This window comes from Heteronotia binoei, chromosome 4 (assembly GCF_032191835.1).
Source record: "Heteronotia binoei isolate CCM8104 ecotype False Entrance Well chromosome 4, APGP_CSIRO_Hbin_v1, whole genome shotgun sequence".
NCBI lineage: Eukaryota > Metazoa > Chordata > Lepidosauria > Squamata > Gekkonidae > Heteronotia > Heteronotia binoei.
The window spans coordinates 176,689,384-176,715,641 of NC_083226.1; positions in this window are offsets into that span (position 1 = coordinate 176,689,384).

Sequence of the window (26,258 nt, forward strand, 5' to 3'; positions counted from 1 at the left end):
GGACTCTCACAGCAGCTGCCCTTTCTTTTTTTTTTCTTTTCTTCAAGCCTTTATTGGCATAAAACAGATTTAGCAGTAAAATAGTAATATAAATAATATAAAATCCTAGATTATAGAGTACATAGGGAGCTAAAATACATAAAATAAGTAAAATATATATGAAAGCTTTCAGGTTTTCACGGCTGGTATCATCATTAGGGTTTGTAGAATCTTTCGGGATCAATGTACAGCAGCCAAGACGGTCTGAGCGCCTGCTCCGGCTGCAACGCCACTGAGGATGTTCTCCGCAGCCGAGAACGAAACGTCTGGAAGGAAAACTTTCTCCAGTAGAACACGGCACTTGATCCCGAAAGATTCTACAAACCCTAATAAAAATATATATGAGTCGAGTTTTAGCCAGATTAAATAATTAAAACAAATAAAATGTGGTCATTCCAGAACCATTCTCTGTCGTATTTCCATGGCCTGTTGGAGAAATCTAGCCACGCTTAAAGTTACCTCAGCGCAAGTGTCATTTAAAAGTTTGTGGACTTTGCCTGAATCAGCTGCCCTTTCAAGGACAACCTCTGCCAGAGCTATGGCTGACCCAAGGCCATGCCAGCAGGTGCAAGTGGAGGAGTGGGGAATCAAACCCGGTTCTCCCAGATAAGAGTCTGCACACTTCACCACTACACCAAACTGGCTCTCCAGTAGACTTGAACTGCCACACTTCTTCTCCAGGTTTCCTCTGAGTTTTAATTATTTTTTTAATATTCTTTTTGTGGAACACCACTGCCAAGGAAGCAAGTAAGTTTATTCTCAGAAAAAGCCAGCAAAAACAATACAGATAACATATCCAAAACAAAATTGGACTAGTTCTTATTTATCGCCAGACTCTATGTAGAACAAAGACAAAACAACCAACTGTGAAAAGAATAACGAAAGAAATCCAAAAGCTTAATAACTATTTAACAAATGCTGAAAGCAATACAATACTAATATTCCAAACGCTGTAAATTAATTACAAACACCCTACAATTTCGATAGTTACAATTTCAATAGTAAATATCCCAAACAACAATTTTATTCATTCAAGTCCATTTAAAGATGTCAATTTCTGACTTTTAAAACTCACGACGGGCTGAATGAAAGTGCTGGTGTTCTCAATATGGCCATGCGAAAACAGGTTCCTATCGTTTCCGCATTTCATCCAAATTCATGGCTTCCAATGTTCATAAATAAACTTTTTGCACACAAAGCTGAAGTGGGTACGATGTAAGCCTCTGAGCGGAACGTGCCTTTACTTCTGTTTCCAGGAAAACCCTTCTTCAGAGAGGCATATTCCACTGCAAAAGTTCTTCCGCCAATCACTTGTGTACTGCACTAGGGTTGCCAAGTCCAATTAAAGAAAAATCTGGGGACTTTAGGGGTGGAGCCAGGAGACTTTGGGGGTGGAGCCAGGAACAAGGATGTGACAAGCATAATTGAACTCCAAGGGAGTTCTGGCCATCACATTTAAAGGGACAGAACGCCTTTTTAAATGCCTTTCTTCCATAGGAAATAATTAAGGATAGGGGCACCATCTTTTGGGTCTCATAGAATTGGACCCTCTGGTCCAATATTTTTGAAACTTGGGGGGTATTTTGGGGAGAGGCACTAGCTGCTATACTAAAAATCTGGTGCCTCTTCCTCAAAAAATAGCCCCCCCCTGAGCCCCAAATACCCATGGATCAATTCCCTATTATTCTCTATGGGAATCGTTCTCCATAGGGAATAATAGAGTGCCTAGTAGACATTTCCCTCCCCCCCATGCTTTCTAAAGGGGGGGAGGGCCTCCATACCATGGAATCCCCCCTCCCTGCTCCCTCCCTCTCTCTCACACACACACACAAATACTTACCGTACTTGGTGTTCTTCCAGCAGAATGTGCTTGCTGGGAAAACAAATGTAAGGCTGCACAGAAAAAGAAAGGGAGGGGCCGTTCCTGTTTCCTGTGCAGCCTTAAAGGGCCATTCCTGTTTCCTGTGCAGCCTTAAAAACGGATCCCAAGCTGTAAAACAACACAATGCCTACAGGTATGTTCTCTCTCCCCCCGCCCCCAGATTTTTTAAGAGCGGGGGAGGAGGCTGAAAATTCGGGGGTTCCCCGCCACGGCGGGAGGGTTGGAAAGCCTACACTGCACCCAAGCATGGAGAAAATCTAAAGGTTCTTACCTTTGAGGCTCTATGTGGTCTGGGGCCTGCATTCCTTAGGGACCGCCTTTCCCCACACATCCCCCAAAGAGCACTTTGGTATGGATCACAAAATCTACTCTCAATCCCCGGCCTCAAGGAGGCCAGGTCATGAGAACTACAGCCAGAGCCTTCTCTGTAGCGGCCCCACACTGGTGGAATGAGTTGTCAGAAGAAATTAGGGCCCTGCAGGAGCTCATACAGTTCTGCAGGGCCTGCAAGATGGCGCTCTTCCAACAAGCATTTGTGAACTAGACCATCGGCCACTACAGCTCTTAGGTAACATATGGACTATCTCTTGCAATCTATTTTACAGCAATTGCAGAGAGAACCATCTAAGACAGGGGTGTCAAACATGCAGTTCGAGGGCCGAATCAGGCCCTCGGAGGGCTCCTATCAGGCCCCCGAGCAACTGGTTGTCATCTGCTCCTTCTCCCTCTCTCTTGCTTCCTTCTGCAGAACAGCTTGCTTTGCAAGGCTTGCTCAATTGAACAGGAGCTACAGAGCAAAGTTTCTATTTTCTCCATTGGCTGAGGCTTCTCCCTTGGGGAGGAAGGTGGGAGGAACAGCTTGCTTTGCTAGGCTCTCTCAATTGTACAGCAGAGCTACTGAGCCAAGGCTCTCTTCCTTCTATTGGGTGAGGAGGAGAAGAAGATATTGGATTTATATCCCGCCCTCCACTCCGAAGAGTCTCAGAGCGGCTCACAATCTCCTTTCCCTTCCTCCCCCACAGCAGACACCCTGTGAGGTAGATGAAGATGCCATTGGCCTGATCCAACATGGCTTTTCTTATGTTCTTATGTAACTCAGAGTGTTGGACTGGAGGGGCCATTGGCCTGATCCAACAGGGCTTCTCTTATGTTCTTATGTGACTCAGAGTGTTGGACTGGATGGGCCACTGGCCTGATCCAACAGGGCTTCTCTTATGTTCTTATGTGACACAGAGTGTTGGACTGGATGGGCCACTGGCCTGATCCAACATGGCTCCTCTTATGTACTTATGTGACACAGAGGGTTGGACTGGAAGGGCAATTGGCCTGATCCAACATGGCTTCTCATGTTCTTATGTGACACAGAGTGTTGGACTGGATGGGCCATTGGCCTGACCCAACATGGCTTCTCTTCTGTTCTTATGTGACACAGAGTGTTGGATTGGATGGGCCACTGGCCTGATCCAACATGGCTTCTCATGTTCTTATGTGACACAGAGTGTTGGACTGGATGGGCCATTGGCCTGATCCAACAGGGCTTCTCTTATGTTCTTATGTGACTCAGAGTGTTGGACTGGATGGGCCACTGGCCTGATCCAACAGGGCTTCTCTTATGTTCTTATGTGACACAGAACGTTGGACTGGATGGGCCATTGGCCTGATCCAACATGGCTTTTCTTATGTTGAGAAATTATTTTGAACACGGAAACAGTTTGTTGGTTTTTTTCCTCAATCACTGCACCTCCGTGGTCCCGTTACTTGCTGATAGCTTCCAAACTCTGGCAAGATCTGTCTAGCCTGGGCCACTGAGCCCACGGCAAAAGTGGTTTTCCATTGCGTGCCCCTGCGTTGCAAGTGGTCTCCCCTGCGTTTCTTGGTGGTCTCCCATCGCAAAACTAACCAGGGCCAACCCTGTTTAGCTTCTGAGATCTGATGGGATCAGGCTAGCCTGGGCCATCCAAGTCCGCGTTGATACGACATCAAAAAGACTCGGGAACTCCATTACACACATCGAGTTTCTCGATCTTCAAGAGTTCCCGTCATCATTTTCATTGAGAAGAAATCTACAGGTCAGGGCTGGGTGACGGGAGGTTAAAACTGTCCCATCTACTGGAAGTGACTGCATCCTCTTTGAAAGTATTTCTTCTTGGGCTTTTTTTTTTTTTTTTAGCAGGAATGCACCGGAACACAGTTCCAGCTAGCTTGGTGTCAGAGGGTGTAGCCGAATATGCAAATTAGTTCCTCCCGGGCTTTCTCTACAAAAAAAACCCTGTGCGAAACAACGGTGACATAAGGAGGTGTGACCTAATATGCAAATGAGTCCCTGCTGGGTTTGTCAACCAAAAAAAGTCTTGGTCTCACCTAAATTCAGGCAACTGAATCTGTGTGCAGCCTATAGCACATACTCTAGGATGCTTGGTGGCCTTACTGGGACATGTTGAAACCTTCCAAATTACCTTATGTTAAATGGATAAATACTGAGCCAAACTATTAATTTTTGTCAGCTTCGTAGCATCATTGGTTTTTTTCAACAGCCCTTGCTAAAACGTTTACTTAACAAACACCAATAGCGGAGAAAGTGTAAACGTTATAAGTCAGATATCTATTATCACCAGGAAACAGTGTCAAATTTCATTATCATAATATATGCAAATACATACAGAAGTTTTAAACACACATTCCTAACTTCCACATTCCTTGTTCATACTTTGAAATGATCGTTGAGCAAAAGGACTGTGGTATTTTCTGCATTCACTTCCTGGTATTCTTGGATCCAGTGTGCTTGGATATCACTATTACCTGGATTTAAATATTGTACACCTGTGGACTCTATGTGCAAGATCTTTTTTTGTCTCTGTATTGGAGTTCGGAATGTATGTTTAAAACTTTGGTATGTATCTGCATATGTTCTGAATTATGACAGTTTTCTGGTATTTGTGTTTGTTTCGGTTTCTCCTTCGACCATGGGAGCCCTTATTTGCTCTTTCTGAGAATGGTTACTTAACACATCACCAGGGCTTTTTTTTGTAGCAGGAACTCCTTTGCCTATTAGGCCACACACCCCTGATGTAGCCAATCCTCCAAGAGCTTACCGAGCTCTTATTACAGGACCTACTGTAAGCTCCAGGAGGATTGGCTACATCTGGAGTGTGCGGCCTAATATGCAAAGGAGTTCCTGCTGAAAGAAAGAAAGAAAGAAAGAAAGAAAGAAAGAAAGAAAGAAAGAAAGAAAGAAAGAAAGAAAGAAAGAAAGAAAGAAAGAAAGAAAGAAAGAAAGAAAGAAAGAAAGAAAGAAAGAAAGAAAGAAAGAAAGACCTGAACATTACAATTACTCCTTATTTGCCCTTATGAAATCAAATCTGATTGGCTAACTAGCAAGTCTCTATGTTTTCCTGGTCTCTGTGTTATTCTTGATTGTCTGGGATTTAGCAACAATTTAGCATTATTTGGAGGAGGAATTAAAATTCTTCAAAAATTGAAATTCTAATTGCAAAACACTGGACTCCATCCCTCTGGAATCTACTAAAGCTACCTTTTACGAATCATTTGACCTTTTCAAGCTGAACAATTTTTATTCTTGGTATAGAACTATATTTTTTTCCCTGTTGAATCACATCCTTTTTGCATGTGAACAGGCCAGAGAGAGAGAAAATGCAACCAAAAGAGTATAAAGTCGGTGGACAGCACGGCCAAAGCAAAGCTATTTCTGCATGAAAGCATACCGAGCCCAGAGAGGAGGAGAGAAATTGATAATATTGAATGACTTCACCTGTGAGTAGAATCCGTGGGCCACTGGCAGCCAGATTTGCCGTGGTGTGCGGTTGCTAAGAATCAGCATCTGGAAAGGAACATGGAAGTCTTCCAACAGCTTCCTCGCCATCCTTGTTAAAGCTGAATAATAGACCAAATGCTCCTCTTTGGCGTAAGTGATTGCAGTTCTTGTTGCTTTGAACGTTCGGGCCAGGTCTGGACCCGGGCCCGCGATTATGTGTGCACTCATTACGCAATAGGACGTGTACCAAAATGGCATGTTTTGAACATGTTCTCGGCAGTAGGAGCCGTGGTGGCAGGTGTACAAGAGATTCCTACCTGGGTGTTCTGAGTTAAAACGGGGCGAAGGAAATGACAGAGGGAGTTGGAAACCCTTGAAGCGGTGCTATAAGCGTAATGGACTACAGGTGCTAGATGCTAGCAATTAGGGGTTTTGTCATGGAGTTCTAATTAGTTTTTTGTTTGTTTCGATGCAAGAGCTTGATACTAAAACGCTGAAGGGGTGCCACAGAGATATCTGCCCGCATTTAGATGCGCCTGTATCTATTTTCTCTCCAACGGCTGCATTTCCTTCCCCGTAAACATTGCTGAACTCCACAAAGCTTCTAGCACATTATGATACATAATTCAGAGGGTAGCTCCGGCATTGCCGTATCTTTTCTCGATGCCGTCTTCATTTTTGTTTTTACTTCGTTTTTTTTTTATTATTATTATTTTGCACTGCATTTCCTCCAAGGAGTTTAGCAGCCGGAGTCACGTGCCCATTGGATGCCAATCCATGGGCCAAGATCCCTTGCGAGTTAAGTTAGACTAAGGCTGGGTACGAACGGGCAGCTTTGTGCGCACCGGGGATGCCCCACACTGTGCCACCCCAAAACGAAGTGGCTAAATCTTAGTCAGACGCTCCCACACGATGCGTCTGTATAGTGCATCGGGGGTGCGTTTACACAGTTGTTGTGCGCCAGTTTGGTGAGCCAGTTTGGTGTAGTGGTTGTGTGCGCGGACTGTTATCTGGGAGAACCGGCTTTGATTCCCCACTCCTTCTCTTGCTGTTGATGAAATGGCCTTGGGTCGGCCATAGCTCTGGCAGGAGTTGTCCTTGAAAGGGCAGCTGCTATGAGAGTCCTCTCCAGCCCCACCCACCTCACAGGGTGTCTTTTGTGGGGGAGGAAGATGGTGAGCCGCTCTGAGACTCTGAGATTTAGAATGGAGGGCAGGGTATAAATCCAACATCATCATCATCGGCATTCCCATAGCACAGTTTGCAGTGACCTCCTGGAGCGTATTGGCAGGTTCTCACCACCAATCTGCCTCGCTTGTGTGCTCCTGCATTCAGATGCCTGGAAAGACAGATGGAGTGCGGCAGAAGAATTTGCTACCACTTTTCAAGTGGGAGGGCTTCTAGTGTCCTGGCCCCACTGATGGACCAACTGATGGTGCCTGTTTTGTTTTTGTTTGTTTGTTTTTTTGGCCAATGTGTGACACAGAGTATTGGACTGGATGGACCATTGGCCTGGTCCAACATGGCTTCTCTTATGTTCTTAAAGTAGAGAAGGTAGAGAAAGAAGTCCTTTTCTCCATTTCTCACAATATAAGAACTCGTGGGCATTCACTGAAATTGCTGAGCAGTCGGGTTAAAACGGATAAAAGGAAGTACTTCTTCACCCAAAGGGTGATTAACATGTGGAATTCACTGTCACAGGAGGTGGCGGCAGCAACAAGCATAGACAGCTTCAATAGGGGATTGAATAAGCATCTGGAGCAGAGGTCCATCAGTGGCTCTTAGCCACAGCTTATTATTGGAACTCTCTGTCTGGGGCAGTGATGCTCTGTATTCTGGTGCTTGGGGGGGGGCAGTGGGAGGGCTGCTAGCCCCACTTGTGAACCTCCTGATTGCACTTTGGTTTTGTTTTGTTTTTTGGCCACTGTGTGATACAAAGTGTTGGACTGGAGGGGCCATTGGCCTGGTCCAACATGGCTTTTCTTACGCTCTTATGTGACACAGAGTGTTGGAATGGATTGGCCATTGGCCTGGTCCATCATGGCTTCTCTTATGTTCTTCTGTAACACAGAGTGTTGGACTGGATGGGCCATTGGCCTGGTCCATCATGGCTTCTCTTTGTGAATAAACAATTTTATTAGTAACATATGGTAGTAGAACTATAACTACAACTTATAAAAAGCTTAATATATATTAAGAAAAAGACCATCATTCTACCCCACATCTTACTTTCTCCCACCCCTCCCCCATTTACTTGACCCCCGCCAGTGTTATTTTCTTTAAAAAAACAGATATTAAAGGTACCCTTAACTATCAAGAAAAAAAACGAAACAAAAAAGAAACATAGGGAAGAAGAACCCCCTTCAAGAATTGTATTGTTATCTTAAAAATCTTAATCCTCAAAAATTGTCCAATGTCCTTTTATTTTCCACTCTTTCTCTACATATCTTCTGAATTTCTTCCACTCTTGGTTGAAAAGTTCTAAATCACAGTCTCTTAATTTTCTTGTTAATTTGTCCATTTCACTCCATGACATAACTTTCATAATCCAGTCCCATTTTTCTGGTATTTTTTCTTGCTTCCACAACTGCGCATACAATGTCCTAGCAGCTGAGAGCAAGTACCATATTAATGTTCTATCTTCTTTTGGAAATTTTTCCATTTGTAATCCCAGCAGAAAAGTCTCTGCCTCTTTATTGAATTCATATCCCAGGATCTTAGATATCTCTTGTTGAATCATTTGCCAAAACATTTTAGCTCTTTCACAAGTCCACCACATATGGTAGAAAGAACCTTCATGCTTTTTACATTTCCAGCACCTATCTGGCATCTTATTGTTCATCTTTGCTAATTTTTTTGGAGTCATATACCATCTATACATCATCTTAAAACAGTTCTCTTTAATACTATGACATGTTGCGAGTTTCATGGAATTTTTCCACAGATATTCCCAAGATTCCATCTTTATTTCTTTATTTACATTAATTGCCCATTTTATCATTTGAGATTTCACTACTTCATCTTCTGTAGCCCATTGTAAAAGTAATTTGTACACTTTTGAAATTAATTTCTCATTATCTCCAAGCAGAACTCTTTCCATTTCTGTTTGTTCTTTCCTTATTCCTTCAGCTTTGATATCATTCTCCATCAAACTTTTTATTTGTTGCATTTGAAACCAATCATATTTATAGTTTAGTTCTTCTGCAGTTTTCAATTCTATTTTCCCGCTTTGTATTTTTAGTAACTGGTTGTATGATAGTTGTTTTTCCTTGACTGTTTTGGCCGTTAACTTTATCACTTCAGCCGGCACTATCCATAAAGGTCTCCTCTCATCACCATATTTCTTGTACTTTATCCACACATTTAATAAGCTACTCCTTATATAATGGTGAGAGAAAAGACCGTCCATCTTCTTTTTTCCATAGTACAAATATGCATGCCAGCCGAATTTTTTTCCATGGCCTTCTAACATTAGAAGTTTTTTATTTAATAACGTTATCCATTCTTTTAACCATACTAAACAAATTGCTTCATGATACAGTTTCAAATCTGGTAATTGGAATCCACCTCTCTCTTTCGCATCTATCAGGACTTTCATTTTAATTCTAGGTTTCCTCCCGGCCCACACGAATTCCGAAATTTTTCTTCGCCATTTATCAAATTGCTTAGCATCTTTCACAATGGGGATGGTTTGAAACAGATACATAATCCTTGGTAAAATATTCATTTTTACTGCAGCTATTCTACCCAACAGTGACAAATTGAGCTTGTTCCACTTTAGCATATCTTCTTCTATTTTACGCCATAGCTTTTCATAATTGTTCTTAAACAAATCAATATTTTTCATTGTTATCTCTACCCCTAGGTATTTTACCTTAGAGGTAACTTCACAACCCGTTAGTCTTTGTAGTTCTTGTTGTCTATTTTTCTGCATATTCTTACATAAGATTTTTGATTTTTCTTTGTTTATATAAAGTCCCGCCAACTCCCCAAACTCTTGTATTCTCATTAACAACAAAGGTGTAACTTGTAAAGGATTTTCATTTATAAACATTATATCATCTGCAAATGCTCTGTATTTATAGGTAAATCCTTTTATTTGTAGTCCTTCTAAATCTTTTTCTTCTTGAATCTGCATTAGTAAAATTTCAAGAGTCATTATAAACAGCAATGGCGAAAGCGGGCAGCCTTGTCTGGTACCTTTACTAATTTTCATTTCATCTGTAAGATCTGCGTTGATGCACAGCCTTGCACTTTGTTCAGAATATATTGCCTTTATCATTCTTATAAAACTTTCTCCAAGCTCCATTTTTTCCATCACTGCAAACATAAAGTCCCAATTTAAATTGTCAAATGCTTTTTCTGCATCCGCAAAGAATAGCGCTACTTCCTTTTCTGGATGTCTTTCATAATATTCTACAATATTTACAACAGTTCTAATATTGTCTCTTACCAGGGAAAAAGAAAATTCTAAGGGAAATTTCAATATTGCAAACTCAACTAAGACATTTATTAAACAAAGAAGTAGAATGGAACTTGAAAAGGCTCCAGCAAAAATCGTTTGAAGGAGCAAATAAGACGGGGAAATACTTGGCGTGGCAGCTGAAAAAAAAGAGGGAAAATAAAATAATTAATAGAATTGTGATAGATGAAAGAGACGTAGTTACTCAAGAGGGAATAAAAAGAGAATTTTTTAAGTATTATGCCAAGCTGTTTAAAGGTGCTGAAGTAAAGAGAAAAAAGATAGATGAATATCTACAGAAAATAAAAATTGAGCCATTAACTGAGAATATGAGAAAAATTTTGAATGACCCAATTGAAAAAATAGAAATTGAGGCAGCAATCAACGTGATGAAAAATGATAAAGCTCCCGGGCCAGACGGTTATACAGCCAAGTATTTTAAAATGTTTAAAGATGAATTAATACCAAAATTACAGAAGCTGATGAATGCAATAAGAGTCAAAGGGAAGGTACCAAATACATGGAAAGAAGCTGTTATTTCTTTGATACCTAAAGAAGAAAGAGATGTTACAAATGTGAAAAATTACAGACCAATTTCACTTTTGAACAATGATTATAAAATATTTACAAGAATTCTGGCAGAACGTCTTAAGCAATATTTGATAAATTTTATAAAAGAGGACCAAGCCGGTTTTCTTCCCAAAAGACATCATGGCTTCTCTTATGTTCTTCTGTGACACAGAGTGTTGGACTGGATGGGCCGTTGGCCTGATCCAACATGGCTTCTCTTATGTTCTTATGTGACACAGAGTGTTGGACTGGATGGGTTATTGGCCTGATCCAACAGGGCTTCTCTTATGTGACACAGAGTGTTGGACTGGAGGGGCCACTGGCCTGATCCAACATGGCTTCTCTTATGTTCTTATGTGACACAGAGTGTTGGACTGGATGGGCCACTGGCCTGATCCAACATGGCTTCTCTTATGTTCTTATGTGACACAGAGTGTTGGACTGGATGGGCCATTGGCCTGGTCCAACATGGCTTCTCTTATGTTCTTAAAGTCTTCCTTGGTGGCCTTCCATCCAAGTCCTGACCTTGCTTAATTTCTGAGATCCGACAAGATTGGGCATACCCTACCATTCCACATCCCTACTTTCATGGTACCTCCTCTTTGTTCAGGCTCAGGATATTCCTCCCCCTCCCGAATTCTTCATAGAAGATCAATCTTGGACCGTTGATGCAAAGCCAGGGTGATAGGGACACCTCTGACCCCTTCTTCCTAGTATAGAGCAGGGCTTTCTTTTGTCTCTAGATCTTGCTGCCAAGTCTCCCCATAAGAGCAGACCATTGCTGTAGGATGTGGGGAGAGGGAAGAAAGAGCTCTTCACTAAGCTTCCTCTGTTTGTGTTTGATTGGATCCAGCCCATTTAACTTTTTTAGCACGTCGGAAGGCCTCGACGGAGCTGCGGGTGGGAAACGGAATTTCTATATCAACAGCCCAGTTAGCGGCTTAGCTTCGATTATCTGGTCGGGCACCATTTGCCCAGGAATATCTTCTGCAAAGGAGAGGTTTCCCCCTACTTTTATCAAGGTGTTCGCAAAAACCAGAGCTCCCTCCGTCGCACCTAGAAGGGACAGAACTATCAGTGTGCAAGTCAGCTGATGGAAAGCAGATTTACCTGGCAACGTGGGGGCCTATCGATACTATCAGATCCGTTGTGCAAACTGGAGAGCCGGTTTGGTGTAGTGGTTAAGTGTGCGGACTCTTCTCTGGGAGAACCGGGTTTGATTCCTCACTCTTCCACTTGCACCTGCTGGAATGGCCTTGGGTCAGCCATAGCTCTGGCAGAGGTTGTCCTTGAAAGGGCAGCTGCTGTGAGAGCCCTCTCCAGCCCCACCCACCTCACAGGGTGTCTGTTGTGGGGGAGGAAGGGAAAGGAGATTTTGAGCCGCTCTGAGACTCTTCAGAGTGGAGGGTGGGACATAAATCCAATATCTTCATCTACCTCACAGGGTGTCTGTTGTGGGGGAGGAAGGGAAAGGAGATTGTGAGCCGCTCTGAGACTCTTCGGAGTGGAGGGCGGGATATAAATCCAGTATCTTCATCTACCTCACAGGGTGTCTGTTGTGGGGGAGGAAGGGAAAGGAGATTGTGAGCCACTCTGAGACTCTTCGGAGTGGAGGGCAGGATATAAATCCAGTATCTTCTTCATCTTCGTCTTCTTCATCTTCTTAAGTGTTAAAAATGCACATTCTCTTTCCATGGATTTGTAATCCCCAGGCCCAGTTATCCTATAGGGAATATCCCAGTTCGAAGAAGAAGACGACGACGATGGTGATATTGGATTTATACCCCACCCTTCACTCTAGCTAGATGAATCTGGTGTTCTCTTCTATGATTCTATCCCAAAATCTCCAGCTGACTCCAAGAAGTCCACCCTAGCAGTGGATGAATGTTCCTCCTAACGTTCCATATTTGTTCCATCATTCAGAAGAAGAAGAAGACGGCAATGATGATACTGGATTTACATCCTGCCCTTCACTCTGCAAATAGTCTCAGAGCTGCTCACAATCTCCTTTACCTTCCTCCCTCACAACAGACACCCTGTGAGGTAGATGAAGATATTGGATTTATATCCCGCCGTCCACTCCGAAGAGTCTCAGAGCGGCTCACAATCTCCTTTACCTTCCTCCCCCACAACAGACACCCTGTGAGGTAGATGAAGTTATTGGATTTATATCCCGCCCTCCACTCCGAAGAGTCTCAGAGCGGCTCACAATCTCCTTTACCTTCCTCTCCCACAACAGACACCCTGTGAGGTAGATGAAGATATTGGATTTATATCCCGCCCTCCACTCCGAAGAGTCAGAGCGGCTCACAATCTCCTTTCCCTTCCTCCCCCACAACAGACACCCTGTGAGGTAGATGAAGATATTGGATTTATATCCTGCCCTCCACTCCGAAGAGTCTCAGAGCTGCTCACAATCTCCTTTACCTTCCTCCCTCACAACAGACACCCTGTGAGGTAGGTGGGGCTGAGAGAGCTCTCCCAGAAGCTGCCCTTTCAAGGACAGCTCTGCCAGAGCTATGGCTAACCCAAGGCCATTTCAGCAGCTGCAAGTGGAGAAGTGGGAAATCCAACCCAGTTCTCCCAGACAAGAGTCCACACACTTAACCACTAAACCAAACTATCCCACTTCTTCAGATTTGTTGGTCTTTAAGGTGCTGCTTGACTTTTGCTTTGTCCAATCATGGATTGTCACTCCACTGCTTCTCCATCCCAGATGCATGACAAATAAAAGTACTATGATCAGGGCTTTTTTTTGTAGCAGGAACTCCTTTGCATATTAAGCCACACACCCCCTGATATAGCCACTCCTCCTGGAGCTTAGAGTAGGCCCTGTACTAAGAGCCCTGTAAGCTCTCAGAGGATTGGCTCCATCAGGGGTGTGTGGCCTCATATGCAAAGGAGTTCCTGCTACCAAAAAAGCCCCGAGTCAACCACTGAGGGTGCTAAAATCCATCATTATTTTCAGGGCTTTTTGTGTGTGTGTGCAGGAATGCACAGGAGCGCAATTTCAGCTGCCTTGGCATTAGGGGTGTGGCCTAATATGCAAATTTGTCCCTGCTGGGCTTTTTCTACAAAAAAGCTCTGTGTGAAACAATGGTGATGTCAGGGGGTGCGGCCTAATATGCAAATGAGTTCCCTGGTTATTTTACTTTAAATGCAAACTCTCCTGGAAACCTCTAATCTCTCTCTCTCTCTTATACACACGCACACACACACACGCACACAGACAGACATATATACATACAATATACACAGGTGCCTCAGTTTTCATAAAGACCCATCGTTTTTTTTGTATGATGCCAATTTAAATGGGGGACTGTGGGAAGGAACACAGAAATAAAGCACAGACTGAGAAACTGTTGCGAGAAATGGGGGGATATTGGCTGTTTGTCTTATTGCATATTCCAACCCATTTTATGGCAAACTTTATGGATGTTATAATCTCTTGAGAAACCATGCCCTCTATTCAAGCTAACAAAGCCAGAACGTTACCTAGATTTATGGCACCCGCACCTACGACAGCGGTCTTCTTTTTATCACCCTCCAATGTTTTTTCAACCCTGTTTTGTCCTAACACTAACGGACACAGATCCCTATCTGCGATTCATTTAATCTGCTAAAAACATTCCCAGGATTCCACACTGCCCACTTATATTAGGAACTGTTGCTTGCCATTCCCATTTTGTCTGATGAAGTCTGCTTAAGAGCATACGAAAGCTTACCTTCTACATAAAACTTAGTCGGTCTTAAAGGTGCGCTCGTCTACTGCTTTGTTCAGTTGCGAGAGTGTGAGGAAAGCCAATCCACCGTGTGAACGTCTCCGCAAAAGCAGCCCATGTGTTATCTTTCCCCCGTTCCATTTTGTGCCGTGGGCCTCCCAGTACCCCTCATTAGAATCTCCATTCTCAGACGTTTGTGTCTATCCGAAGAACCCGTCGCTCTCCTTTTCACCGAATGCCTGCAGCTCTATCACCTCGCTGGAAAGTTTTCGGAAAAAGGCCACTGACAAAGGGAATTTCAACGCTGCTAACTCAGCTAGAGTTCAAGCGATCTTCCCCAAAATTCCCCCCCTCCCCCAAACTTACTCACAAACAGATAACTCTCCCGTTATTCTCGCCAAGATTGAAATAGCTGAAGCTTACTAACTCAACGAAATTCCACTGGTCTTGCTCCGGGTTGCGTCAACTGCCGGTTCTTATCTGTCTGAGAACTAGTTATGTTTAATTTGTCCTTTGTGGGCATAATCCTTAACACAGGAAGGGTTTTTTTGCCTCTCTGCTTCGAACCCAAAAACCTGAAGCTGAATTTGTGAACTTACTCCTGTTTGGAGTAATGTTGGGTGAGAATGGAAAATGTTAGCTGCACTGTTCAGTTTATGAATTGGTTCGTTCTAGGCTTGCCAATCCCCAGGTCCCAGTGGGGGTTCTCCCGCATTCCCAGGCTCCTTCCCGCCCCCAGTCAGCTGGCCAGTGGGGAAGGGGAAGCCCCGCCCCCACAACCATCATGCGCCTTTCCCCCTCTGGAAGCTTCAGTCTCTACTTGGATAGCCTTCCTCTTGGGATGGTGTGTCTTCGTCTTTAAGGCTGAAGGGGAGTGGGAGGGGGGAGGAGGGGGCAGAACAACATGGCTGTGAAAGGAGCCCAGACTCTCCGTTGGTTGCACAATCTTTGCAGAGGTTGTTTGCATAGTGTGAAGGTAAACTTGAACCTTCGGTTGCCCTGTGGTACTGTGAAAGACTTGGAAGTTCAGCAACGCGTGAGTAGAGGTGCCCATCCCCAGGTGGGGGCAGGAGATCCCCAGTTTGGAAGCTCTCTGGAGCTTCGGGGGGGGGGGAGGAGGGGAATGTCTGCTGGGCCATAGGGTATAATGGAGAATTAATCTTGGGGTATCTGAGGTAGAAGTACCAAATTTTCAGCGTAGCATCTGATGAGTCTCCTCAAAATGCTCTCCAAGTTTCATAAAGAGTGGACCTGGGGGTCCAATTTTATGAGTCCCCAAAAAGGTGCCCCTATCCTTCATTATTTCTAATGAAGGGAAGGCATTTAAAAGGTATGTGGTCCCCTTAAATGTCACGGCCAGAACTTCCTTTGGAGTTCAGTTGTGCTTGTCACAACTTAGCTTATGGCTCTACCCCCAACGTCTCCTGGCTCCACCAACCAAAGTCCCCAGATATTTCTTGAATTCGACTTGGCAACTCTAGTTCGTTCATGTGTGCAGGCCTTCTTAAGTTGCAATCATTAAGCGTGTTGAACTAGCTTTGTAGCCAGAGCTCCTTTGCATATTAGGCCACACACCCCTGATGTAGCCAATCCGCCTGGTGCTTACAATAGGCCCTGTAAGAAGAGCCCTGTAAGCTCTTGGAGGATTTGCTACAACAGGGGTGTGTGGCCTAATATGCAAAGGAGCTCTGGCTACACAGTGACTCCTGGCGGTGGTGGAAACTGCCACCAAGTCACAACTGACTTACAGTGACCCCCTAGGGGAGGGGTGTCAAACCCATTTGTTATGAGGGCCGGGTCTGACATAAATGAGACCTTGTCAGACCGGGCCATGCCATGTTGGGCTGTGCCATGTGTGTAATAAAATGCAGCGCCATGTAGCAGAGATATAAACTTTATAAAGGACATAGACAAATACAATTAAAGATTTTAGAAAACAACCTTAAACTATGCTTAAAACATTAGCACTGGTTGGTCTTAAAGATGCTTTCTTTGTATCTCTCCCATAGGATCCAGGAAACTGGGCAAAAGAAGCTCTGACTCTTTCCTTCTTTCCCCAGGGGACCAGGAGGGGGTGGAGCCTCAGCCAATACAAGGAAGAGAGGCTTGGCTCAGTAGCTCTGCTGTGCGATTGAGAGAGCCTGGGGGAAAAAAAGCTCTGCCTTCCCCCCTTTCTCACTAAGGGAAGAGCCTCAGCCAGTGGAGAAAATAGAGGTTTTGCTTTGTAGCTTCTATGCTCCAGATAGCAGCCACTGTGAGATCCACCTTTTTCCATCTTAGGTGGGCACGACAGTTGGCTCCCTTCCTAGAGCACGGTGACTTAGCAACAGTGATTCATGCAACGGTCACCTCGAGACTAGACTACTGTAATGCCCTCTACATGGGGCTGCCCATGTCCCGAATCCGGAAGCTGCAGCTGGTGCAGATTGCGGCAGCCAGGCTGTTATTGGGTCTCCCTATTCGGGACCATATACAGCCGGGGCTGCGGAGAATGCACTGGCTGCCAGTAGTATTCCAGATTTTCTAAAAGGTGCTGGTTATTACCTTTAAAGCCCTATATGGACAAGGACCTGCCTACCTTAGGGACTGTCTCTCCCCACATATTCCCCAGAGGGTACTCAGATCTGGATCACAAAATCTATTAGAAATCCCCAGGCCGAGAGAGACGAGATTGAAGGCTACTAGAGAAAGAGCCTTCTTTACTGTGGCCCCCCACTGGTGGAACCAACTCCCAGACAATGTTAGAGCCTTGCGGGACCTTGCTCAATTCCGCAAGGCCTGCAAAACACCGTTATTCCGAATTCCAGAGTATATAGATGCCCAACACCACCGAACGTATGGCACGGAATTTAGCACCAAAACTGTTGTTTTAAAACTTGTTTAAAATTGTATTAATAATTTGAAATGGTAAACAGTCTAATTTTAATTGATACTATTGTGATTGTTTTTTAATGTTTTATTAAAGATTTCAGGTTTTCACGGCTGGTAACATCATTAGGGTTTGTAGAATCTTTCGGGCTCAAGTGCCGTGTTCTACTGGAGAAAGTTCTCCTTCCAGAAACGTCTGGAAGAAAAACTTTCTCCAGTAGAACACGGCACTTGAGCCCGAAAGATTTTACAAACCCTAATAATGTTTTATTGTTGATATTACAATGCCGTTAGCCGCCCTGAGCCTGCTTCGGCGGGGAGGGCGGGATGCAAATACGGAAAATAAATAAGTAATAAATAAATAAAATTGAGCAAGCCTGGCAAAGCAAACTATTATGCAGAAGGAAGCAAGAGAGAGGGAGAAGGAAGTAGATGACAGCCAGTTGCTTGGGGGCCTGATAGGAGCTCTCCGGGGGCCTAATTCGGCCCCCAAACTGCATATTTGACACCCCTGCCCTAGGGTCTTCAAGGCCAGAGATGAACAGAGGTGGTTTGGCATTGCCTGCTTCTGCAAGACAACCCTTGACTTCCTTGGTGGTCTCCCATTCAAGGACCAATCAAGGCCAACCCCACTTAGCTTTTCTAGATCTGACACGATCAGGCTAACCTGAGACATCCGGGACAGAGCACAGAGTTTGACCTAGACTTGTAGCAAGAGCAATTAACAGGCAACTTTTATTACATTTTATTGGTTTCCCACACAAATGCTATCCAGACCAAATGGTCTTTCAATTTGCTTATTACGCTGTTTTGTCATTTGATCCTAACATTTTATCACTTTACATTCTTAACCACTATGGAGAGCCAGTTTGGCGTAGTGGTGAAGTGTGCGGACTCTTCTCTGGGAGAACCGGGTTTGATTCCCCACTCCTCCACTTGCAGCTGCTGGAATGGACTTGGGTCAGCCATAGCTCTGGCAGAGGTTGTCCTTGAAAGGGCAGCTTCTGTCAGAGCCCTCTCCAGCCCCACCCACCTCACAGGGTGTCTGTTGTGGGGGGGGGAAGGGAAAGGAGATTGTGAGCCGCTCTGAGACTCTTCGGAGTGGAGGGTGGGATATAAATCCAATAACTTCATCTACCTCACAGGGTGTCTGTTGTGGGGGAGGAAGATTGTGAGCCACTCTGAGACTCTTCGGAGTGGAGGGCGGGATATAAATCCAATATCATAAGAACATAAGAACATAAGAGAAGCCATGTTAGATCAGGCCAATGGCCCATCCAGTCCAACATTCTGTGTCACACAGCGGCCAAATATATATACACACACACACACACACACACACACACACACATACACACTGTGGCTAATAGCCACTGATGGACCTCTGCTCCATATTTTTATCTAACCCCCTCTTGAAGGTGGCCATGCTTGTGGCCGCCACCACCTCCTGTGGCAGTGAATTCCACATGTTAATCACCCTTTGGGTGAAGAAGTACCTCCTTTTATCCGTTTTAACCTGTCTGCTCAGCAATTTCATTGAATGCCCACGAGTTCTCGTATTGTGAGAAAGGGAGAAAAGTACTTCTTTCTCTACTTTCTCCATCCCATGCATTATCTTGTAAACCTCTATCATGTCACCCCTCAGTCGACGTTTCTCCAAGCTAAAGAGCCCTAAGCGTTTCAACCTTTCTTCATAGGGAAGTTGTTCCAGCCCTTTAATAATTCTTAATCATCATCATCTTCTTCTTCTTCTTCTTCTTCTTCTTCTTCTTCTTCTTCTTCTTCTTCTTCTTCTTCTTCTTCTTCTTCTTCTTCTTCTTCTTCTTCTTCTTCTTTTTCAAGTTTTTCATATTTCCACCACCGCCCTGAGCCCTTCAGGGGAGGGCAGTTCATAAATTGAATAAATGACTAAAATTAATTAAACTTTTTATTTCCCTGTCCCCAGAGTGAGATGTGTAATGAGGCTAGATGGACAGACGAGTTTATAGGGGAAGGGGCTGCCACGGAAAAGGCCCTGCAGAGACTATATTTCAATGGTTTATTCATCGGAGACAGTACCTTTGATATGGGCTTACTAGAGCAGACCAGCACAAACAGTCTGGTTCAAAGGCAGAGGTGGGGGAAATAACCAACACAAGGGAGATGATAGAGTCATTGCAGAGGAAAAGGCAAGAGAGAGTTAACTTCAGCAAATGCTAAGATTCCATTTAAAAATATATATTCTGTATGCTACCACTATCACTACTTTCCAACCGTCTCATTTTCATTGATGATTCTTTTTGTTTCTTTTATGCCATTTTAATGACATCCATATGCCGTAGACATGAACGGGCCATTCATACATCATTTATATGCCATTTATGCATAATTGGCATAGAAATAATATTGAAAATGCTTACATTTTAATGGAGGGGGGGAGGATTCAGCACAAAGGAACAGAACGGGGCGGACATAAAGATTCTCAGACTCATTTCTTGCCAGGCAGAAACAAAACTGAAATGGGGATAGTCGGATCTGTCTGTCACTCCTTAATCTCACCACTCCTCTGAGGAGCTCATGTGGCATGTGGGAGTCTCATAAGAACAGAAGAGAAGCCCTGTTGGATCAGGCCAATGGCCCATCCAGTCCAACACTCTGTGTCACATAAGAACATAAGAGAAGCCATGTTGGATCAGGCCAGTGGCCCATCCAGTCCAACACTCTGTGTCACATAAGAGAAGCCATGTTGGATCAGGCCAATGGCCCATCCAGTCCAACACTCTGTGGCCAAAAAAAAACAGGTGCCATCAGGAGGTCCATCAGTTGGGCCAGGACACCAGAAGCCCTCAACCTGTTGCCCCTCCCAATCACCAAGAATACAGAGCATCACTTGGCCCCAGACAGTCTCACCTCCTTCATTTTATCCTCACAAGCAACCCTGTAAATCAGGAGGAATTAGGGGGTAGAGATGACATCGTATCAATGCCTCGGCGGGGAGGGCGGAATATAAATTAATGAATGAATGAATGTGCATAATGTGATGACATAACTTCCAAAACCCGAAGTTATGTCATCATTGTTGGGGCGGTGCTCTAGGATTCCACCAGACCTCTACGATCAAACCATAGAATTTTAGGAGAGCCCTAGAACATAGGCCCAAAGCAATGACGTCACATTAGGCTTCCCAACCCTCCCGCCCTGGTGGGGGACCCCTGAATTTGCAGCCTCCTCCCCCGCTCTCAAAAAATCTGGGGGCGGGGAGGGGGAGAGAGAACATACCTGTAGGTATCATGTTATTGTGGAGCTTCTGATCCATTTTTAAAATGTGTCCCTTTAAGGCTGCACAGGAAACAGGAAGGGCTTCATGGGAAAGGGTCAGTAACAGTTTCCATGGAGAACGGCTCCTCCCTTTCTTTTCCTGTGCAGCCTTGCTTTCGTTTTCACAGGAAGTTCTGCTGGAAGAAGACCAAGTAAGTATTTGTGTGTGAGAGAGAGGGAGGGGTCAGGGGATTCCCTGGTTTGGAGGCCCTTCCCCCACTTTAGAAAGCGTGGGGGGGGGAGGGAAATGTCTACTAGGCACTCTGTTATTCCCTATGGAGAACGATTCCCATAGGAAATAATAGGGAATTGATTCATGGGTATTGGGGGCTCTGGGGAGGCTATTTTTTTGAGGTAGAGGCACCAGATTTTTAGTATAGCATCTAGTGCCTCTCCCCAAAATAACCCCCAAGTTTCAAAATGATTGGAGCAGAGGGTCCAATTCTATGAGCCCCAAAAGATGGTGCCCCTATCCTTAATTATTTCCTATGGAAGAAAGGCATTTAAAAAGGTGTGCTGTCCCTTTAAATGTGATGGCCAGAACTCCCTTGGAGTTCAATTATGCTTGTCACACCCTTGTTCCTGGCTCCACCCCCAATGTCTCCTGGCTCCGCCCCCAAAGTCCCCAGATTTTTCTTTAATTGGACTTGGCAACCCTACGTCACATCCAGTTTTGCATCGAAAGCAACGTTCTGTGAACTTGGGCAGATCATGAGAGGGAGGGCAGGGAGGGCTGCGTTAGCGCTTGGTTCTTGTGGCCCCTTTTTACATTGTCAGGGAAATACTGATCATCGCATTGGGAACAGGAAGCTATTTTCTCCAGGCCAGTTTGGACAGGGATCCTGGAGGATTTTTTTGCCTGGAGAGGTCAGGAAGACAGCGGGACATGCTCAGACTGTTATCTGCAAAATTCACTCAGGTTGCCAGGTAGGGCCTGGAAATCTCCAGACAGGCAAGGTCAGTTCTCCTGGAGAAAATGGTTTGCTTGGGAGGGTGAATGCTATGGCATTATACTCTGCTGATGCCCCTCCCCTCCCTAGGATTGCCAAGTCCCCCACAGCTTCTATGGAAAACCTAGAGTGGCCAGCACACAGCATCGCCAGTACAATGACATCTAGGGTTGCCAAGTCCAATTCAAAAAATATCTGGGGACTTTGGGGGTGGAGCCAAGATCAAGGCTGTGACAAGCATCATTGAACTCCAAAGGGAGTGCTGGCCATCACATTTAAAGAGACGGCACACCTTTTCAATGCCTTCCTTCCATAGGAAATCATGAAGGATAGGGGCACCTTCTTTTGGGGCTCATAGAATTGGACCCCCTGGTCCAATCTTTTTGAAACTTGGGGGGTATTTTGGGGAGAGGCACTAGATGCTATACTGAAGATTTGGTGCCTCTATCCCAAAAAACAGCCCCCCCAGAGCCCCAGATACCCACGGATCAATTCTCCATGATTTTCTATGGGAATAAATCTCCATAGGGAATAACAGAGTTCCCAGCAGACATTTCCCTCCCCTCCCCCTGCTTTCTGATGACCCTGAAGCGGGGGGAGGGCCTCCAAAACGGGGGATCCCCTGCCCCCACCTGGGGATTGGCAACCCTAATGACATCACTGCAATGAGGGCCGGTGGGTTGGGAACTTCCAGGGCAGGGGACCCCCCCCCCAGCTTGGGAACTTGACAGCCCTCCCCAAACCCCTCCCTCCCTAGACTCCAAGCCAGAGCTGAAAATCCTCATCAGAGCCATTCAGTATCTGCTTCATCAGAGCCTCATCTGAGCCATCTCCAGTATCTGGAGAGCCAGTTTGGTGTAGTGGTAAAGTGCGTGGACTCTTATCTGGGAGAAACGGGTTTGATTCCCCACTCCTCCACCTGAAGCTGCTGGAATGGCCTTGGGTCAGCCATAGCTCTGGCAGGAGTTGTCCTTGAAAGGGCAGCTTCTGTCAGAGCTCTCTCAGCCCCACCCACCTCACAGGTTGTGGGGGAAGGAGATAAAGAAGATTGTAAGCTGCTCTCTGATTCAGGGAGAAGGGCGGGATATAAATCTCCAACTCTTCTTCTTGTGACCCTCAGTATGAGAAAATAGGGGCATTTCTCAATTTTACTGGACTCTGCCCAGTAGCAGTCCATACAATCGCTATTACACCATGAACGCCTTGTGGTTTTTATGCAGCCAAGGGCTTTTGCAGGGATTGGGGGGGGGGGGAGGGGATATATGTCTTTAAAAACCCAACAAACTGCTCTGAAGACTGAACACATATGCTCACACACACCTCTTCCTGAGACCTCAGTTTCATCTTGATCTGTTGGTAAATGCCAACCTGTTTTGTGACCATAAATAGTTCACGCTCGGCCTACTGTACCTTTATGAATCTTCAGCTGTACCCAGCCTGCTTCATATATCTTCATTTCCCATCTTCCAAAGGAGAGGTTATTTTTTTTTCTTCTTCTTCTGGAATAATAACGTTTTTATAAAAATCCTCAACATTCTATAAGTTCATGCAATATGACTCTCTCTCTCTCTCTGTGTGCGCGCCCACAGGGCTTTTTTGTAGCAGGACCTCCTTTGCATATTAGGCCACACACCCCTGATGCAGCCAATCCTCCTGGAGCTTCCAGTAGGCCCTGTGAGAAGAGTCCTGTAAGGAATTCTAGCAGGACCTCCTTTGCATATGAGGCCACACACCCCTGATGCAGCCAATCCTCCTGGAGCTTTCAGTGGGCCCTGTGAGAAGAGCCCGTAAGGAATTCTAGCAGGACCTCCTTTGCATATTAGGCCACACCCCCTGATGTAGCCAATCCTCCTGGAGCTTACAGCAGGCCCTGTGAGAAGAGCCCTGTAAGGAATTCTAGCAGGACCTCCTTTGCCTATTAGGCCACACACCCCTGATGTAGCCAGTCCTCCTGGAGCTTTCAGTGGGCCCTGTGAGAAGAGCCCTGTAAGGAATTCTAGCAGGACATCCTTTGCATATTAGGCCACACACCCCTGATGCAGCCAATGCTCCTAGAGCTTCCAGTAGGCCCTGTGAGAAGAGCCCTGTAAGGAATTCTAGCAGGACCTCCTTTGCATATTAGGCCGCACACCCCTGATGCAGCCAATCCTCCTGGAGCTTACAATAGGCCCCGTAAGAAGAGCCCTGTAAGCTCTTGCAGGATTGGCTACATCAGGAGTGTGTGGCCTCATATGCAAAGGAGTTCCTGCTACAAAAAAAATGTCCTGTGTGTGAATGAAAATTTGCTCACATCAAGCATGCTTATGGCCAGGGCTTGAATTCCAAGACATCATTACCACCAGCGATTCGTAACGTAAGAAAAGTGGTACCACAGTGTAAATAGCAAAACCAGAAACAACTGTGTACAAAAGAATAAAGAGGGGTTTTTTTTTTACAAATATTCTTATATTCTAATCATTTTCATAGCAATACACTACAAAAGATGCCAAATAGTATAAAGAAATTCATTCAACAAGGAACCAGAAATCCACATTAATCCGCATTTGTTGATGTCAATTTGACTTCTCTACAGAAATACTGGCTTCAGAAAAAGCACTTTGGGGCGAAACGTGTATTTAGTCGGCAAGTACATTAGGAAGGAGGAAGAACTCCTGTTCTTTGGGCCAGACGACCTCAAGAAAACTGGACTCCACAAAAAACTAACCGTTTTGAACCGATTATGAACTTAATATGATGGACTGCATTACTTTTAATGTGGATTTCTGGTTCCTTGCCGAATGAATTTCTTTATACTATTCGGTATCTTTTGTAGTGTATTGTTATGAAAAGGATTCGAATTTTAAAATATTTGTAAAAAAAACCCTATTCTTTTGTACACGGTTGGGTTTTTTTTTTTTTTTTGCAGGGCTTGAATTCAGCAGGTGCTCATGGGGGCATAGCTCCTGAACCTCCAGCCACGGTCTACATGCAGTGGGGAGTTCTCTCCCCATTGCACACAGATCCCGGGGCATATGCAAATGATACTGAGCTCCTGCACAATTTTTCCCTACAAAACGAACCCTACTTATGGCTCTTCTGAATTAAAAAAGTCAACAATACTGATAAAACCAAAGCCCTGCCTTTCCAAGTATGCCTTGGCCAGAATGGCCCAAGCTAGCCTGATATTATTAGATCTCAGAAGCTAAGCAGGTCTTCTCCTGGTTAGTACTTGAATGGGTAGGGTTGCCAGGTTCAACCTCACTGCTAGCAAAGCGGTAAGAACATAAGAGAAGACATGTTGGATCAGGCCAATGGCCCATCCAGTCCAACGCTCTGTATCACATAAGAACATAAGAGAAGCTCTGTTGGATCAGGCCAATGGTCCATCCAGTCCAACACTCTGTGTCACATAAGAGAAGCCCTGTTGGATCAGGCCAATGGCCCATCCAGTCCAACACTCTGTGTCACATAAAAACATAAGAGAAGCCATGTTGGATCAGGCCAATGGCCCCTCCACTCCAACACTCTTTGTCACATAAGAACATAAGAGAAGCCATGTTGGATCAGGCCAATGGTCCATCCAGTCCAACACTCTACGTCACATAAGAACATAAAAGAAGCCATGTTGGATAAGGCAATGGCCCCTCCAGTCCAACACTCTGTGTCACATAAGAACATAAAAGAAGCCATGTTGGAACAGGCCAATGGTCCATCCAGTCCAACACTCTACGTCACATAAGAACATAAAAGAAGCCATGTTGGATCAGGCCAATGGCCCCTCCAGTCCAACACTCTGTGTCACATAAGAACATAAGAGAAGCCGTGTTGGATCAGGCCAATGGCCCCTCCAGTCCAACACTCTGTGTCACATAAGAACATAAGAGAAGCCGTGTTGGAACAGGCCAATGGCCCCTCCAGTCCAACACTCTGTGTCACATAAGAACATAAGAGAAGCCATGTTGGATCAGGCCAATGGCCCCTCCAGTCCAACACTCTGTGTCACATAAGAACATAAGAGAAGCCATGTTGGACCAGGCCAATGGTCCATCCAATCCAACACTCTACGTCACATAAGAACATAAAAGAAGCCATGTTGGATCAGGCCAATGGCCCCTCCAGTCCAACACTCTGTGTCACATAAGAACATAAGAGAAGCCATGTTGGATCAGGCCAATGGTCCATCCAGTCCAACACTCTACGTCACATAAGAACATAAAAGAAGCCATGTTGGATCAGGCCAATGGCCCCTCCAGTCCAACACTCTGTGTCACATAAGAACATAAGAGAAGCCCTGTTGGATCAGGCCAGTGGTCCATCCAGTCCAACACTCTGCGTCACATAAGAACATAAGAGAAGCCATGTTGGATCAGGCCAGTGGTCCATCCAGTCCAACACTCTACGTCACATAAGAACATAAGAGAAGCCACGTTGGATCAGGCCAATGGTCCATCCCATCCAACACTCTACGTCACATAAGAACATAAGAGAAGCCACGTTGGATCAGGCCAATGGCCCCTCCAGTCCAACACTCTGTGTCACATAAGAACATAAGAGAAGCCATGTTGGATCAGGCCAATGGTCCATCCAGTCCAACACTCTACGTCACATAAGAACATAAAAGAAGCCATGTTGGATCAGGCCAATGGCCCCTCCAGTCCAACACTCTGTGTCACATAAGAACATAAGAGAAGCCCTGTTGGATCAGGCCAGTGGTCCA